A 19,619-nucleotide genomic window follows, 5' to 3' on the forward strand; every position below is an offset into this window, starting at 1 on the left:
TCTCTCTCTCTCTCTCTCTCTCTCTCTCTCTCTCTCTCTCTCTCTCTCTCTCTCTCTCTCTCTCTCAACATTTCCTGGTCTTGAAGATTTTAGCTGCATGCACGTCCTGTCTAGCTGGAGAGCCATGTGTCATGGCTCTCCCCTTAGTTTCATACTCTTTGATTCTTTCTACCTGTATATCTTTATTTAGTTCTTCTGTCCACCAGTACTATATACATTGTATCACTTGTGGGAGAAATAGTTTATTTTTTCGTTGCTTGCTTGTTGAGACAGTCTCAATATGTAGCTGTGGCTGGCCTCTCCCTCTGCCAGAGTGCTAAAATTAAAGGCATAAACCACCACACCTGGCTCTAAAACATCATTTTATAATAAGATAAAGAACATTTTGTTTCTGGAATACTCCCAGGATAACCAGTGTTTTCTTAACTTTGTTTTGAGCAGTAAAAATAAAATTGTGTATGGTATCACAAACTTTGACAAAATGTTTATAATGAGATATATAGACACAAATGTATATAATTAGAAATCTTATTGTATTTTTAAAATCACGCTCTGCTTAGACTGGCCACCTTGCTCTGTTCTCTTTGGTGTGAATAGAGTTGTACACCTTCGCACCTGGCTGCTTAGTGTTAGCTTATTTTTCTCATTGTGGACAGTTCCCCAGAATGCAGTCACACCCGGCCTATTAGTCCACTCACCAGGTAAGGGAGCTTTGGGCTGCTTCCAGATTCTAGTCTTTGCACCAAAGCTGCCAGGAGCCCTCGCATGCTCTGATGGTTCGAATGAGAATATCCTACTTAGACTCAGGCATTCGAGCACTTGGTCACTAGTTGGGGGAGGCTAGATGGTTCAGCCTTGCTGGAGGAGGTATATCATTGCAGGGCTTGGAAATTCAAAAGGCCCACCTAGTTCCCATGTGCACTCTTCCTTTCTGTTAAAGGATGTGAGCTCTCACCTTTTGCAAGGCTTTTCCCTACCTCTCGCTGCCAGCCTGGAGTTGAAAGCCAAAACCAACTCTTTGTCTACGTTATCTTCTCACAGTAACAGAAAAGTAGGTATCTACTACACACCTGACCATAAATCTCCATTGTACGTTAGGTTAGTAGCTATGAATGGGCTTGTGCTAAATCTTAGCTTGTTTACTTAACTTGCTCAACAGACTCCAAAAGTTTGTAAAGAAACTTTTAAAGTAAGTGCCCAGTAGCTTTGCAGAGAATGGCCTCTAAATACACTTCTCTGCACTAATCTAACAAAGTACAGTTTCATTGCCAGCTTTCCCCAGCTTACTCTAACTCACACGATCACCCTCAACCTCTCCACACACACGTTTGCTTGCTTTTTTTTTTTTTTTTTAAAAATTAGATCTTTTTGGTCAATATAGTAAATTTTAAAGAGAGCAGCAGCATGCAGTGTGAGATGCCCTTGTCTGTCAGTGATGCTCAGGCGTGGTAGGTGGGAGCCTTAGGCCAGGTCACTTTGCTTGTTAAAACTGCATATGTTCTGTGGTTTGGTTTAAAATACTTGAAATTTTCCAGAAGTTATTGCTTCCTTTGATTCTTCTTAGGAGGCTGAGTTTCTGATTCCCATTAACCCCTACTTGACTGTCACAGCCTCTGAACTGACTTATGTGCTTGTTCAGATAAAGGATTGCGTTTCATAAATATTGACATTCTGTTTGGAGAATAGAAATTTAGAAATGTGCTTACTTGTAATTAAATTGTTTCAGATTTTATAATAATGGAAGGTTTGGGTTTAAGATATGTAAGATAATTAATGCAGAAAACTAGAAACAGAATCTACTGTTTTTGAACAATAAGAGATATATATAGCAAAATTTTTCATTTTTCCTTAAGGAGTTAAAAAAGAGAGTACATACGATTTAAATTAAGTCTCTTCACCTCCCACCCCAGCTGAGGCCCGAGTCCAGGCTTCATGCTTAGTGTTCTACCAAATTAACCCCAAATTAAGTTTTTATAATCAGAATTTTATTTAAAACGTGTTTAAAGTTTAAATTTAGTCTTTCATTAAAGCTACAGTTTTCTTGTAAACATGCCTTCTCTAGACAGAGTTCTGAGGTGTGGACTAGTGTTGAAAGCCATTAAGAACTTAGATCAGGGTTTTCACTTCAGAATTATCCAGAGTAATTCTATACCAAATTTTGATTCATCTTATTATTATTTCAATTTGGCCCTTTAAACAAAGTTTATCTTTAGTGTTTGCTTTGGCAACACATATATTAAAATTGGAACAATACAGAGGTTAGCATGCCTCCTGCACAAAGATCACATGCAAATTCATGAAGTACTCCATATTTTTTTTAAAGTGTAAATCTTTATTACTTAAATGATGTTTGGTCTGAGTGCACATTGGGATAGTACTCTACAAATAATATTTTAGTTGGCAAAGATACTTAATCCTGTTCATATGGAAAGGGAATTATAATTAAAACCAACAACCTGCCTTTCCAGGGTTGTGGCTAGGGATGCTCTGGTGGGATGACTGACTGGGAGCATCAAGGCTTTTAGGGCCCTCTTAAAGATGTGTAATGAACTGCCCTTAAATGCAAGGGTTCTGTTTGCACTAGTAATTAAATTCATACTGAAGACTGGTAGGGCAGCTTGCTATTTATGTGTTTTGTCTTGGGATTTTAGTAACTTAAAAGGTGAGATGAAGGAATAAATAGGGGAATTTTTAATAAATTGTAGTAGAAAAACATGTGCTAACTTCTCAGCTATTAACCAGTTTACCTGGAGACTAAGAACTGCAGCACACACATCTAGGTCTTCCCTGCTCTTCACTCAGGTGTCGTGCTTTACTCCTTGGTCCTAGGCTGACTTTGGAGACATTAAAAGTGTGCTAGCACTTGCTTGATGATTCTAGGTGGATCAGTTTGCTCAGAGTGGGCTGCTGCTGTTTAATATGCAGTATGTTTTCCCACAGTCCTGTCTGAAGGTGGGGGGCATCTCCTTGTAATAGGCACCATCACCGTTTCTGTGATTGTCTTGTCATCATCTTGATACTGTCCTTTGGTAAACAAGCACTTTTAAGTGTAATAACATTCAAGTTGTACTTGATGTTGCTGCTTTAGTGCCATGTCCGGGGTGGCAAAGGCTCAGCTGTATGTGCTTAGGAGAGTTCTGTGGTGGTAGGTATTTCTGTATTTGCTGTACATCTATCTTTAACATGTGGCTGTTGACTTGGTTGAAAGTCATTTGACCACAGGGATCCAGCTCGCTTTTGGATCTGTAGTCTAGCAACTCTTCCCGTTGTGGTATCTTGATAACAGTTGTGAGGCTGATGAGTGCAGGTCTTTCAGCATTGTTCCTTTGCACTCTTTGGTTGGTTGTTTTGCGCTCTGGCATCTCCACATGCATTTGAAGATTCACTCCTCATCTCTGTACAAAAACCATTGTGATTTTAGTGGAGCTTCATTGGCTGTCTAGTTGATTTGGTATTTGTCATTTTAATGGCATCCTGGTGTTTCCCCTTGCAGTCTCTGGTTACTGTCAGCAGTGGGCCATGGTTTTCAGTGCAGAGTCCTCACCTTGACTGTTAGTCTTGAGTATTGGAGTCTTTGGGTTGCTCATTGCTCTCATGCTGTCATAGAAATGCACACTGACTTTTCTATACTTTTTTTTGTACACTGGTAGAAGAGGTGATCTAAAATAGATTTGAAAAGACTAGAATTTGACAAAAATACATGAGAAGCATGTTCTAAGCAGAGGAAACTCACTTAGTTTCTACCCACACCACCCTCGGCAGAGCACAATCACCCAGAAAGCAGGGAAGAGCTGTGTTGGGGAGAACAGCACATATAACCCTAGAGAACACCTTGATGTCGGGAGTACACCATCGCCTGGCAAAAATTCCAAGCTCTTATCTGGTAGTTCCACTTAGCTTCCATGCTGGTCCACTTCTGTTCCCAGAGAGAAGCCAGAAGCAACAGATGAAGTTAGAAGCGTAGTGGAATCACGAGGATTGTTCCTCAGAGTCAAGATGGCAAGCAGTGGGTTCCACTGTCTCTCACTGTTGAACTGTCCCTGTCGGACATGCTGTCAGTGGCAGTCTTTCTCTTGAATTTTGGGCATGACTTGGGGGAGATTTCTTAGCTGAGGGCTTTAGGCAGTATACTGGAGTTAGGATATGTCAGGAATTGGTCCAGTCTCAGTAGATTAAAGATTCTTTGGGGATAGCATTCTCTTCCCAATATATAATACCTTAATTTTGTTGGATTTGCATTTACAGTATTATAGACAGTGTGCTAATTGCCATAGTGTCGGTATGGGTTAGACAGCTCACAAGCATTTGAGGACCAACATCTGTGCCAAACACTTTTAATTACAGCAGGCTTTGATTGTCTTGATTTATCCCATAAATAAATTCATTATATTGGAACTGCTCAAATTCCTGAGAACAGTTATTTACTCTTCGAGAATCTGCCACTCAGAGTGCACATCTTCTACTCTGAAGCAGACTGCCGGGGTTTTCCTTAAAAAATGTGTGTGTATGTGCACAAACATTTGCATGAGTGCAGACATGCCACTGTTCATCTGTTGTGGTCAGAGGAATCAGTTCCCTCCTGCCATCATGGTCCCATGGATAAAAGTTAGGTCATCAGGGAGCAGCCATCTTTAACTCCAAGACATCTCAGCAATACAGGTTCTGTTATTTTTAAAGATTGATGTTATGCAAGTATATTTTTCATAGAAGATGAAGCATGTTTTCATTATCCTTAGTATTGAACTCTTCATGAATACCTAAGAGATGCAAATGTTTCCCTGACAGACACCATAGGCTAGATTTGCACACATTGTATATTTCCTTCTTTCTGGTTTTTATGAGACAGGGTCTCATGTAGCCTAGGCTGGCCTTACGCTTGCTTGATAGCTGAGGATAACCCTGAACTTCTGATCCCCCTGTACCTACCTCCTAAATGTTGGGATTACAGGTATGTGCCACCACACTTGGTTCATACAGTGCTGGAGATTAGATTCAGGACTTCAAGATTGTGAGTTAAGCACTCTGCTTGCTGAGTTACAGCCCCAGTTTCCTTTTTCTTTTTTTCTTTCTTTTAATTGTACAGGTGTCTAAACTGGGTATGATTAAGTATTTTAACGTGTCACATAGTTATATAGTGATGATTTTATTTAAAACCAATTTAGGTCATTTAAAAACTGCAAACAGTCTAAGAAAATAAAAGTGATGGGTGTTTTGTATTGCTGGTGGTGGTTTTAAACGTGTTTAGAATTAGAGCTGAAACCTCTGTTAGAGAACGTAGACTGGTACAAATAGAGAGAGCGTAATGTCTTCTTTTACGGGCGAATGTCTTTTCGTCTGATGTTCCAGCATGTTGATGGCATCTAGAGCAGGTTCAGTGGGCAGTGTGTGAAATGAAGATGACAAATGAGACTGGTGTTCTGGTAGTGAGCCAGTGCCTTTCTAAACACACCTGAAGGTCATTGGCGAGCTGAAATGTACCCCAGAAGTGAGTAGACTGCAGCAGACAGGATCACGGAATAGTTCTCTTAAATTGTAGGGCTCACACTGCAATGACGGAGTTCTGGGTAATGGGGATGGGGGCTGGTTGCTGGCACTGATACTCAAAAACTGTGGGAAGTAGGAAGGCATGAGGCTGAAAGGCTCTTGTCCAGCTTCTCCCGCTTCTCCCTAAGAGACGTGCACGACTTTGGACAATTCTCTTTCACTCTAAACCTTCAGCGTGTGCTTCCTTTTGGCTCTTTGGGTGTGTTAAGATTGAACACACACTTGCGTATATTAGGCAAGCCTTCTACCTGACCTTCTTTCCTGTTCTGTAGGACTTTTAGTTCTGGTTTTTACCAAGTATGTGCGATGTTTGATTTTTAAGGTCTCTTTCAACTATTCTACCAAAAGAGATTTTTCCAGGTTATAAACCAGCATTATTTTTAAAATTTCCTGTTAATCATAACATTTAAAGATGAGTTAGTTTTCCTCACACAGTAAGGTGGTTGGTTTTCCTAATTATTGGTGATAACTCTGTCTGATCTCAACCTTATGTCAGATTGCTGCAGTTGTCAAAACATCGTTTGCCTTAATAATTTGGACCCAACAACTTAATGTTTTCTAATGGAAGAAATAGAAGCTCTCAAAAGTAAACACTTTAAAATGAAGGCATCTCAGTTTAGGGTGGTTTGAATGAGCCGTAATCCTCCATTAAGTGCAGAAGGAAAGCCTGTCTCCTGGTGTCACCTGCTGTGAAGGCTTCTTCTCTAGGTGATAGCAGACTGCATCAAAAACAAAGTCCACACTTCATCTGGCTACCCTGTTTGAGTAGGGCACGAGATGTAGGTAGATTGTGTAGATTGTGAGTATTTATTACATCATAACAAACATTGAGAACAGAAAATCTGAGAGTGCGTTACATTATAGTAACAATAATACCTTTTTGGGGGAAGCTTGGGCTTCAGCTGTTATGTGCATTGGTCACGATTGAGATGGATTTCTTTCTCAACTATTCCCATCTTTACTGTGAGCACCTAGTATACTTCATAGTTCATTCAAAGTAATAGGCAGTAAATGATCATTTAATTATAAAAATTAGTAGAGTTACACACAATTTTGTAAGAACAGGATACTACAATTTGGAAAACTTTGAAGAGTTGACATGTCATAGTGGGTACCATCCTGGGCATAGGTCGTGTGTTACCTTTAGTTTATACTGAATGGGGGGTATGGTGAGAGAGAGCCTTGTTCCAGCCTCAAATTTTGATCCACATAAACTGGGAGCATTGGCGATTTCCTTTTCAACAATTTGAGCTCCAGCTTCCTCAGCATTAGCATTAACTTCACAATGGATAAAAATATTACTGTAAAAGCACCCAGTACTTTGGAATATAGTGACTGTTTATTAAAAAGATTAAAAGGGTTTAAACCACACCAGACTAGTAGTGATTATTTTAAAGCATTGCTTTGAGCATTCTGTTAAAAAGTAAATTATAAGGTTAATTGGATCATGTGCATGGAGAGATAGATCCCTTGTGACACTTTGAGAACTTAAAGGAGCTGCAGTTATAGAAGAATGCGTTCTTTGTGATATGTGTGTGCATGTTTGTGTTTGAGAGGAGGTGTTTGTGCTCACGTGCCTGTGTATGGAGGCCAGGGCTACCTCAGGCATTGTTCCTTGGGGGTGTTCACTTGTTTTGAGGTAGAATCTCTCACTGGCTTGGAATGGACTGATTAGGCAAGCCTGGGAGCCAGAAAGTCCCAGGAATCCTGGAATTCTGGTCTCTCCCCCCCCCCCTTTGTTTTCTTTTCTCCTTCCCTTCCTCCCTCCACCTTTTACTTTGGTAGTATTTGATTTTATTTATTACCTTATTTTTATTTTTAGTGTTTCAAGACAGTTTTTCTCTGTAGCCTTAGATGTCCTGGAACTCTCTCTATTAATTTTATTTTTAAGTGAGTTTTTAGAATTGAACTCTTGTCCCTGGGTTTGCATACAAGGTAGGCAGGTAGACTCCGTAGCCCAGAAACGACTCTTTTGAGCAAAGCCAAACATTGACCAAATAAGAAATTGCAATCTTCAAGATACAAACTATAGAATAAGTAGACCAAAATGAAATCAGTGAGTTGCCTGCCAAGATTTAAAATTGCATCAAAGAAATCCTCTGAAGACACAAACCCAGAGGGGTATTCACTGGTGGTCCATTGACCCGGCTGATACCCATGTGGAAATTATATCCACCCAGGTATGAAAAATGGGAGTATCACTTGAGGTCTTTGTCTAGATTTCCTTTTATACTTACTAACAGAAAAGTGTTGAAAACATTCTATTGGGAATGTTCTTGCTGAATTAGCAGAGTTGGTGGCTGGGTGTCCAGCCTGACCCTTCCATAGCAGCTGTGCTTATAAAGTAATGGACCTTCTCAGTATTTTTTGTTGTAAGTTTTCAGAGGACTTATTGGAAAATTTTGTGTTGGTTAATCTTGCCACATTTTAAGGAATTTAAATGAAAAAATGATAAGAGTCATGAAAGTAATACCCTTTATGAGAACACTTTGACTGCTCAGTCTGTGAGGCTACTCGACTCAACAGGCCTGGGCTGAGGCATGAGGATCCTTGGAGAGCCTCTGGTCTTTAGTTCTCTGTGGAATGCTGGGTTCTGATGGCAGTTGAGGATGGCATAGAAGCAGCAACCAAGGAGAGGTACGCACCAGGGAAGGGTAAAGAGGGGTCGGCAGAAAGCAGCAGCTTTTCCTTGGGATCTTCTTGTATGGAGCCACCCACTCTGGAAGCTGATCTTCCTTCTTCTTTTAACCTAACTCTTCTAGGAAATACTCTTGTAGACCACCCACTTAAATCCAGTCAAGTTCCCAGCTAGGGTTATCTGTCACAGCCACTGTAGAACAGTTTTCTGTGGATAGTGTGCTTAGGTCCTGAATATGCACGGCATTCTGTGAAAGAGTATGGAAGCATTCTGTCTTGCTGTTATTCATAATAAGGCTTTATACACACTTGAGATAGATGCCATATGATATCAAATGAAAATCGCTGTGGATATACCACAGTGTGCTAACATGTGTTCCTTGGGGCTGTTAATATTAAAGAAGATGCAGTTGGTGTGCCTGGATGGCGACCTTTGCTAAATTTCTCAGTTTCATGCTGGAATCACAAGGGAAGAGTGTTTTATAAACGTTAGTTTTGGGATAAAGAGCTCCCTTACGCACTGGAGTGTAATCTTGTAGAAACTCATACTGCTTCACGTATAGATGTAAAACAGTTCACAACGACGAGCCATAATAGAGCATTAAAGAAGTAGTGACAAGATTTCTGTCTCCTTCGTAAGAAGATATGAAGGTGTTCCCCACTGTCAGAAATTATTGTCTGCTAACTTGAGACACAAAGTCACTTCTTGAACTAAAACTCGGGAAGTACAGTTGGTTCCAGTCGGATCCACACAGAGTGTTGGGACCACCCTACACCCTACACTTCTATCAGGTGAAGTTTCTCTCTGAACCTTTGCTAATCATCTTTTTCTTTGTGTGCAGCTGTGGGTGTGCCTTTCCCCTTATCTGTTAGAGGAGCTCAGGTAAATTTGTTTGTATGGTTTTTGGGTATTTTCAGTGTGTAACTGAGGCAATTTCAACAATGTGTACTTTTCTACATACAATACTTTCGTTGCACATCATTTTCAAGTGTCAGCTTCGAGTTGTCTGCAGTGTTCTCTGCTGTTGTGCCTGTGATTCTCAGTATGCCCTCCCGGAGTTCTCTTTATAGCTGCCCCGCCCTGGGGTCTCCCCCATGCCAGACAAGAGCTTTGTTTGACTTCCTTGACTGGACATGCCTACTACTGTTGCTGTTTTACTATGAGCCAGCCTAGGACCTTGTGGATACTAGGCAGGCGCTCTCCCATTGAACTAAACATTCAGCTCGGCTTTATTCACCTCATGTTTTGCCCCCAGCATAATTCTTGTGGCCACCAGGTCCCCGATGAGCTCTTAACTAAACTGAGCTTGACCTCAGTACCTCTGGCCAGTAGGTGCCTCTGGCCAGTTGTCCATGGCTGTGGCTAGCTTTCCTTCCGCCTTTTGCCTCACCTCTTAGTCATAAAAATGATTTTTTCTCTCTACCCTACCAATATGCTCTTTTTCAAGTGATCTCATTCACCTTTGTGTGAGTAGTTTCTAAACCTGCTGACCTTTCCTGAAGCTCTGACTGCTTGCTTGACATCTGTCTCACACCCTCAGTGTCACTCAGTGTCACAGGACCGACTGAAACCAGGTGCCTCCCCCACCCAAACCAGTTCTTCCCTGGTCTCCTGGTTTCTGTGCTCTTGCACCACACACCTTGTAGCGATCAGCCTCCTACTGTCCACACCTCTGTCTGGTGCACCAGACCTCCTCATGCAGTCACTTCCCAGTTCTGGCCAGATGTTCACTATGGCCCACTGTACCCTTGCAGCTGCCAGCATGCCCAGACCCTCTCTTGGGTTTAGTGCCCTGACGAAATAGGCAGGAAGTTCGTACCTTTGCCTGGTCTTCTACAACACTGGCCAGGCACACCTGTGTGGGTTGCTTGGTCCCTTATGACCTCCCTGGTCCTGTGATTCAGCATAAGAATTTGGGCTCTGGGCCGGGCGGTGGTGGCGCACGCCTTTAATCCCAGCACTCGGGAGGCAGAGGCAGGCGGATCTCTGTGACTTCAAGGCCAGCCTGGTCTACGAGAGCTAGTTCCAGGACAGGCTCCAAAGCCACAGAGAAACCCTGTCTCGAAAAACCAAAAAAAAAAAAAAAAAAAAAAAAAAATTTGGGCTCTGTTCTGCCTTCCCCAGATTCATCTTCTCAGGGAACCCTGCTGCCCACATCTCTGCTTTGGAAAAGGAGTCAAGGGCCCTCTCCTGGAGCCTCTGCAAAACCCACAGACTGTGTGCCTTTGTAGGTAATTCATGTCAGTTCTCTGCTGTGCAGGTGACTGTCTGGAGCTGTTCTCTTAGCTGGCTCAGCATCTCTGTGTGTGGCGCCTTGGGCAGAACCATCTCTTACTCATCTTTTTCTTTCTTGTTGTCTAAGCAGTTAGCACAGACCGGAAATACTGATTGAGAATAATTAAACTGTTGCAGTTGGCTTTAGTTTCTTTTAATGAAACTTCTAATCACTTTCTTCCTAAGAATCCTGTACTCCCTGCTGTATTGAAGGGTGGTGTACTTACCCATGCCAGTGACACACCATTTCTTCTTCTTCCTTCTCAGCCACCACAGGGTTTCTTTGTGTAACAGCCCTGACTATACTGACCAGACCAGGCTAGGCTCAAACTCCCAGAGAGCCACCTGCTTCTGCTTCCCAAGTGCTGGTATTAAAGGTGTTCATCACCACCACCTGACACAGCCTCTTCTGTGTAGCCCTGCTCCCGAGTGACCAGCATCTACTAACTTATTTTTCTTAATTGCATAATAAGGCTTTGGCATTCATTGATTTATAGTCTAACAGGCCTAACTTTTATATATTTTCTCTGGTTAGTGGCGGTGCACACCTATAATCCCAGCACTCAGGAGGCTGAGGCAAGCAGATCTCTGAGTTCGGGGCCAGCCTAATCTACAAAGCAACTTCCAGGACAGCCAGGACTACAGAGAAACCCTATCTTGAAAAACAAAAGGGGGGAAAAAAAGAATTCTTTTGACAGCTTTTAACAATTCATGATAGTATTATAAATATAAGGTAAGAGCTATTGTGTGTGAGTTGAGTACAGATCTGTAAATATCAGAAGCAAATCTCACTGTTCTTGTCTCTTCCTTCACCTGTAGAACAAAGGAGATTCAAAGAGATGTGATCCATTTGATTCACATTAAAAAATCCTTTTTGGCCACCCGTGACTCTGCAGCTGCATCTTATGCTGATGGGATTTGCCATTATTAACATGGTGGCTTTGAAGGGGAAATCACAATTAGCCTGTCTCTTAGCCAGTCAGCATTCTGAGCCTGATGAAATCCCACCCTGTTAAACAGTTGGGAATAACTGGGGGCGGATACACTCAAATCGCAGTCAGTAGTAACTGGCTGACATGCCTAACCTTTGTTTTTCCTCAGTCTGACAGCTTGAATGTGGAGATGGATGGTCTAGTTTGTCTTTACCTTCCGTCCTCCTTCCCCTTCTTCCTTCCTTCCCTCCCTCCCTCCCTGCCTGCCTGCCTGCCTGCCTTACACTGGCTCTTCCTGGTGGTCTGTGGTGGAGGTGCTAACTAGGCACCTGCAGTCCAGCGGCAGGCTGTGGAGCTTCTCCTCTCATGAGTCTTCTGGGATAGCACAGCGTCTTCATTTTGTGAAAGGAAACAGCTTGCTGTGCTGGCATTTTTCAAAGAGAAGAAGCAGCTAGCTCAGGTTCAAATTGATAGTCACTTCAGTGGTAAGCTGAAATTCCAGCTTTAGCCGGTATAAGAATACTGTGCTCCTTGCGGACCCAGACCTGGACCCAAGTCTCATTTTGCCTGTCTCTGTCAACAGAGATGTTGCAAGAAGAAATAATTAATGCTCAACAACCACTTTGATACTTACACCCAGTGACTGTAAACAGTTATTAAAGCTATGACACAGGTCAGAATGGCAGAGCCAGGGTGCGGGCCAGAAAAGCAGGCTTCTTTGTAGCCCTGAATCCACAGGAAAGTGTTGCACTCCAACTCAGATAGTGTGATTAAGTTGTAGTGTTAAGATCTGTCTGTAGCAGGGTGTGGTGGTGTGTGCCTTTAGTCGCAGCAGAGGCAGGTAGGTCTCTGTTAGTTGGAAGCTATTCTGGTCTACATAGTGAGTTCTAGGACAGTGAGATCTAGTGAGGCTCTGTCTCAAAAGCAAACAAAAACCAAAACAAAGAGACGAAGACTGTTGGTTTCTGCACATTGGAAAACATATCAGGTAACTCACTTCTGATCATGGTAGGATAGATATATACAGCGGTGTAGACTATAGTTCCTAGAGGGGGGCTGGCCATTTCAGGGGAAGCAGCCTGCACTGCTTGAGCTTGTACCCCACGATGGGTATGATGCAGACTTGCAGTGTGGTGGGGGATGGTTGGGCCTGTGGCCCTGGTTTTGAGGCTTGGTCCTTCTTAGCTCTGCTTACCCCATCAGTTTTAATTCTCAGTTACCCTTTCCTCTGTCCACAACTGTTTTCTGACCTTTGGAAAGTCACTTTGCATCTCTTTTCTTCATTCACTTTAAACCATGCCTCTGTGTTTGTGTGTGTGTACGAACAGGTGTGTGAGCATGTGAATGGGTGGGTGTGAAAACTTTCTTATGCTTTGGAAGAGCCTTGGCAGAGAACAGTAGGCACATCAAAATGAGAAAGCCTGTGCGCACTGAAGGTTTTCTAGCTAAAGCAAGTCTGAATTAAGAGTGAGTCTCCATACTAACAGACTCTCACAAGTCACCTGGGGTAGGGCCCAGTGTGTGAGTGTGTGTGTCCCTGGAGAAGCCAAGCTTGGTTGCGTCTGACCACTGTGAATTGTTTTGTAGCCCCTGCTTGTTCCTGTGTCCCTTCAGGGTTGGAGAGAGGGTCATGTTCACGTCACTGGCTCCGTGCAAAATGCTTTGAAATTTTATCTGACTGGAAAATGACATTTCTGAATTTGAGGAACACTCTGGGCTGAGGAAAACTTTACAAGCCATGTGTGACACATTTACGAATTCTTTGATAAAACTTGGCTATGAGGGCCTTGAAGGTGATTAGCCCCGTGTCCCGACTGCCTTTTTACTCCCGGGGAGCAACTGTATTTCATTGTTGGTGATCTTTTGGATCTGTATGAGATGATAATTTAAATTTCAGATGTGGTTAATCTTCAGGCCTCACATCTAACTACTAACATCCATGGTGTGACAGGCCTAACCGTTTGCAGGTGTGGCTGGAGCACTTGGCTGTGAACTGAGTCGTAGAGTACCTGGCTGCTGTAATTCACCGCACAATGGTGATTGGGCCTCGGCATTGGATGGAACATGCTAGCATCAACTCCACATGAAAGATTTTTACATTAAGTAGATGAACTGTCTTCTTGAGGCAGTTTAGTGTTTATTATCTTTTATAATGATGTTTAGGGCTGTGTTTTATCTGTTAATAAGCAGGCCTTGGCATATATAATCCTGTCAGAATATGACCGTTCGGTTTCCTTCCTTGGTCCTGTATGATCCCTACCTGGGTGCAGAGGGAAGCCGCTGCCGGCCTGCCTGCCCACTGTCTACTCTCCAGCTTGTCCCCCGTGCTCTGCTGTTGGTGTCAGTGGTAGAAACTTTTGAGACTTGTTGGACTTGTGGATGGCGTCAGCTTTATCTGCCTGACTGGAAGTGGGCAGAGTGTGGGCAGAGCTAGCAGGCGAGTGTATGATGAAAATTAGAGGGCTGCCCCTGGGTAGAGAATGTCTGCTGAGGGCACTCACTGTTTCCAGCACCCCCCTTCACACTTAGTGTTCTGTGTTCCACTCAGAGACCCGCCCGCCTCTGCCTCCTGAGTACTGGGATTAAAGCCTTGTGCCACCGCCTGGCCTACTTTCCTGGAGAATTTATATTGACCTGTTTCAGTTTCCTCTTAACCTTGAAGTGAAGGCCATTTCGGCCCAGATTCAGCTAATGAAAGGAAAGTGGGTGGGGCTTGTCCTGGAGTTTTGTCACTCACTGCTGAAGTGTTGCACCATCACCCTCGAAACGGCATGGCTTTAGAACAGGTCTGCTATTATTTAATAAGTTTTTAATGATATTTTGGGAAAGATGTTAAGCACGACAAAATAGAACCTTAGGAAAAGTGTAAGTAGATTTTTTTTTCACCAAGTTTTAAGGGATGATTTGAGTATATTTCAGTTCTTGTGCTTTTGCAACTTAGAAGTTTTGCACCAAATTACAGAGGGCGCTAAATGTTTTCTTGCAGTAAAGCAGGATGTAATGTAACAGCTAATGACTGCGATGCTATGGAATGTACAGGAAGAGTCCATCAATACTGTAAGTGTACCCAGTGCATTCTAAAAGTGTCTGCAGTCGTCAGGGAGTCGGCACGCGAGGCTGGAGAAACACATCAGTTTTGTCTGAGGATGACCAGGCAGAAATGTGGAAACACACTGAGTCATTTGCATTTTCTTCAGAATAATGATAATGCATTATTAAACTGGAAGTGTCTCAGCAGTCCTTGTTTTATTTGTATTGGACAAATATTAGGAAGAACTAGAAATTTATGCTTTAAACTGAGGGAAATAATTGGTTGGATTATTTCATATTCTTATGTGTCTGGACCTGAAGGACGATCATAAGTCTTTCCATTGAGTTTTGTTAGTTTCTGGTCAATTAATTTTTTATGACTTTCTGAAATTGACTACTTAAAATTAGATACTTTGACTTTTAAAACTATAAGAAGTTCAGTTAAATACTATTTGTCAGAATACATAGGTCATCTACAAATGGCTGGCATATTACATAATTTCATCAAAGTGTAGTTGATTATTTAGTAGCAGTGATAACAAACTTTAAACAGTATTTCAAAAGTTTTTCTTTCTTTCTGGTTTTTTTTTTTTTTTTTTTTTTTTTTAAGGAAAGAATCCCAAGAGCTTAAATCCCTTACATTTGAAGCTACAGTGAGGCTCAAGCCTCTGTTGGGCTCCGTGTGATTGGAGTGTGGCATTTGTATGAAACATGTAGGCACAACACACAAGTTGTCTTTGCCCTTGTAACTGCCACTCCTATGGAAAGTCAGAAAACTTATCCCTTGCATGTATTTGTACAGAAGTTAGAGTTTACCAATTAAAAAAATCTGTGAGGAGGCTGGAGAGATGGCTCAGCGGTTAAGAGCACTGACTGCTCTTCTAGGTTCAATTCCCAGCACATACACAGGGCAGCTCACAACTGTTTGTAACTCTAAGATCTGATACCCTCACACAGACATATATGCAGGCAAAACACCAATGCACATAACATAAACTTTTAAAATGTGTGAGGCCAGCAAGTAATTGTATAGGTACTTAATGGAACTGTTTCTGAGTTGTGTCTTTTTTATATGTATGACAAAGCTCATTAGTAATTCACAGTCAAAGCCATTGTTGGGGAGGACATGCATCATTGCAAGGATTTTACCGACTACTTCTAGATAATTAAGTTTGTGTTATAACTCTGTGTATCAAGGCATATGACAGTGAAGCATTGTCTGAGACTGGGATGTAGCTAGGTCAGAGTTCTGCCTGTCTCATGGAGGCTCTGTATCCTAGCTGCAGCTCCAGAAACAAATCAAAACAATTTCTGAATTTGTTTGAGTCACCAAGTATCATTAACTGCATTTATGCCTGTTCTTGAGTTTTAAGCTACTTATTTCTTTCATAAGAAAGCTGTAAAGTAGGCAGAGATAGGTGAATCTCTGTGCGTTTGAGGCCAGCCTGGTCTACAGAACACGTTCCATTACAGCCAGGGCTACATATAAAATCCCTGCCTTGGAAAACAAACGAAACAAAAAGCTACACAGTGTTCACCACTGTGTCACTGTTCTTGGTCATTACTGGTCCTCGCCGAGAGCCTACAGCAATATTGGAGATGGGATCTTCCTCTCTTCCCTTTACAGATGGCTCACAGAGAACAGGGACCTAACTTGCTGAGAACCCCTTTTCAAATCTCAGAGTCATTTTCTTGGAGTTGGGATTCTGACCATTTTTCTCTGCTGCCCATCCAGAAAGATTGCACCTGGCAAGTGGATTTCACACTGTCTTGTGATGACTCTGACCCTTCCTCTCAAGGTCTCACCGGGCAGAGCCGGACTTCCGGCCGGGACAAGTTGGCAGTGACTTGACTTTACAGTGAGTGGTGTACTTCTTTCTGACACTTGACTGACAAATCCCCATTCTGCAGTAGAGACTGTCCTGTGTGTAGATACAGAAGGAGACCTATTGTGGCAGAAGCTCAGCATAGAGAATGATGGAGTACGGATGTACAGTGTCTCCTGGGCGCAGATTGGATGCTTGTGCTCAGTGCAGTGCTGTTGGGAGGCAGTGGAAACTCTGGCTGGGGCCTACTGCTAGGAGATCTTCTGGTCAATGGGGACGTTTTGAGGATGGTTGTAGTGCCTGGCCTAGCCCTTACCCCCCCTTTGTCCCAGTTTCTCAGTTGTGAAGTAAGCAAGTTTGTTCTTACACTTACATACACAAAGTAAAAAAAGTCTATAAAAGGAGGTCTAGTCAACTCTGTAGGGGCCACAGTGAACAATGCTACTAGCCAGTGGCTAGGAGCAGGGGGAATGAGGGGCTAGGAACACAGTGTGGTAGGGAACTAGGAGTTGTTTAGTGCCCAGTTTCAGTTTTGCACGATGAAAACAATGGTAGAGACTGGTTGCATAACAATGTGAGTAGACAAATGCAGGCAACAATGTTGAATTCACTTGAACACGGTGGAGATGGTCACAGAACAGCAGTGGGCCAGGACCTTGGGTCACACCTAGTCTGAATCTGCTCAGCTAGCTCAGTGCCACTTTCATCGAGTCACACACTTGCCAGCAGCCCTTGCTCCCGAGGCTGCTCATGGGGATGCTAAGAAGGGATGGGGCAGAGACCATGGCGACAGTCGTTGTGGATTCTTGATGAGGAGATGGCCGACACACCCCTGCCTGCCTATCATCGCTTTTGTCAGTTTGCTTTCAGTTTCTACTTGCACAGATATTGGTGGCCTGTACTAAAGATCGAGATGTAATTGGCCCACAGAAGCAGGGCATGGTTTTCCGCGAGATCACTGTTGCACCAGATGTTAGGATTGGTGTGTGTTGGTTTTCCACCCTGAGACCTCTTATCTGACATGCTTTGGCCTAGAACTGAGTTGGATTTTGGGAGATTTGCACAGACAGGGAATTCATTTATGCGTTTTATGTGTGTGGCTTATATATATGGCCTGAATGTGATTTTGCCCCATGTTTTAAGTAATTTTTATGAATGAATTTTATTATTTTACTTTTTGAATCAAGCTCTTACTTACTAGCTGGCCTAGAAACTGACTATATAAACCAGGTAGGCTTCTAACTCACAGAGATCCACATTGACTCTACCTCCCAGATATGCCTGGTATGAAGCATTTTTTTTTCTCCCTAGACAGGGTTTCTCTGTAGCTTTGGAGCCTGTCCTAGAACTAGCTCTTTGTAGACCAGGCTGGCCTCGAACTCACAGAGATCCGCCTGTCTCTGCCTCCCAAGTGCTGGGATTAAAGGTGTGCGCCACCACCACCCAGCTTTAAGCAAAATTTTGTAGTATAAAATTGTCTAGTTTGAATCTTCAGACATTAAATTTTCAAATTAAGGATATTCATAGTGTGGCAATGGATAGAGAAGATTTTTAATATTATATTAAAGAGTTTGTACTCCGTCAATACCATTGGATGTTTTGAATATACGGGAATGATGTTGGAAAGCATGATGACCAAAGGGGTTGCTCAGCTTTGTGTGCATTCATCGTGTATCTGAGTTGGTGCTTTTCATCTATCTGAAAACGGAAATGAGCTTAGGCAAGGCAGTGTGAAAGTACAAACTCTCCTGAAAGGCAAGGGGTGGTCACAATGGATGAGGTTTACAATAAATGCCACTGAGAGTTCTGAGAGGGTCAAATGTGACATTTTGCTTGTGAGCCTAGCTTTACCGGTTGAACCATCTCTCGAGGTAGGGTTGGACATGATAAGTTTCAAATTCAATGGCTTGCAACGTGCAGAACAAATTGTGTGGATAGAAAGTATTTGGCTGAACGGAAACCTGGGCAAACACATGAAAAGTGAGAGGACCGAGTTGATGTAGAAATAGTGCAAGGAGCATGTGTGTTCCATGTGCAGAGCATTTCCCATGGCTGGGTCCCACCCGTGTCACCCACTCTGTCCCGTTGTGCCTTCACGCATGCTGCCACAGCCTCCTCTCTGCTGGAACACTTTGGCTGGAGCAAGGTGATAGGGATTTATGCTGAGAACTGTGGCAGTAACAGACACAGAAGATGTAATCACCAGTGTGTCCAGGCTCTGCTGCTGGTTCTACCCACAGATATACCAGGCCTTTGGTCGCCAGCTTCCATGCCTCTGCACACTGGTGTGAATTCTTATTTATATTGTTTTGAAAGTTTTTGTAATAATCCAGTTGTTTCTGAAGGAAGCTGCAACAACACAGCAGGTCACTCTTTGTGATGTTGAGCAGGGAAGAGGTGGCTGTTACTGAGAGAGGTTCAGAGTCTCAGGCCCATACCCAGCATGGCCCAGTGCTGGCTCTCAGGAACTTGGCAGCTTGGGAGCCATGCAGAGCATGCGGGGTGTGCAGCTAGTGCTCTGACTAGTGCTGTATGAGTTGACTCCATAGTCTCAGCGCTGCAGAGTACACATAAATGGATGGTGACGATTTCGGGTCATTCTGGACTTGGTTGGCTTTTGATTTAAGTTAATTCATTCAAGTCTGTAAATGTAATGTCCTTTGCATATGGCCTGCAAGCACCTGTAAAAAGAGCAGTCCAGCCTGAACTTTGTTAAATGATGCAGTTAGAATGTAGGGTAAGGAGTGGACTTTGGATGAGGAAACAGAGTTGGGTTCCTTGCTTTGGCTCAACAGAGAGACTTAGATGGTGGGAGCATTTAGTTCACAGAGCTTCTTTGATGACTTGGGCTAATGTTTAATGTTCTCTGTCATAAAAATACTGTATTTTCACCTCCACTGTGTGATGACTCGGGTGCTTCATTTTTCCTCTCTGTATGAAGCCACCCCCTCCACACTTGCATAAAGCATGTGGTCTGCTGAACTGTGGACTCCTGGAGTTTCATATCCAGATTAAATAGGCTCAGAGCTATCAGCGAGGAAAGTAAGGGTGCGGCCACTTTGAGCAATTTAAAACGGGAAACACTAATTTGAGATACACATTAGTATCTATGGGTAAGTATGTTTAAATAGTGACATATCTTGTACACATTTATTCACACTGCAAAGTGTCCCCCTTACCTCAAAAGAACAGCTACAACAATTGTCTCTGAAAGAGTCGCAGAAAATTTTGGCTGACATGGCTGTCACCTTCCACAGAATAGGACCCACATTCATAGGGTTAAGAGTTGGTGGCAAGAAGTTTCCTGTGACTAGTATTCTAGATAGGGGCTCAGAAATCCCACACACCCTGTAATGGAGTGTCTTAACTAATCAA

At 42.9% G+C, this 19,619-nt stretch overlaps 1 protein-coding gene and 1 non-coding gene across 3 annotated transcripts in view; both read left to right on the top strand.

Annotated features, from left to right (window-relative positions):
• Ncoa2 (nuclear receptor coactivator 2) overlaps positions 1 to 19,619 on the top strand; it is a 224,205-nt gene that overhangs the window by 37,231 nt on the left and 167,355 nt on the right. The gene's annotated exons all lie outside the window — the stretch shown is intronic.
• Positions 2,213 to 2,316, top strand: LOC126501481 (U6 spliceosomal RNA). The gene has a single exon (XR_007591690.1). It is a non-coding gene; the product is annotated as a U6 spliceosomal RNA (small nuclear RNA).

This window comes from Alexandromys fortis, unplaced genomic scaffold, assembly GCF_014885135.2.
Source record: "Alexandromys fortis isolate MF-2015 unplaced genomic scaffold, M_Fortis_MF-2015_v1.1 scaffold_41, whole genome shotgun sequence".
Classification (NCBI taxonomy): Eukaryota; Metazoa; Chordata; class Mammalia; order Rodentia; family Cricetidae; genus Alexandromys; species Alexandromys fortis.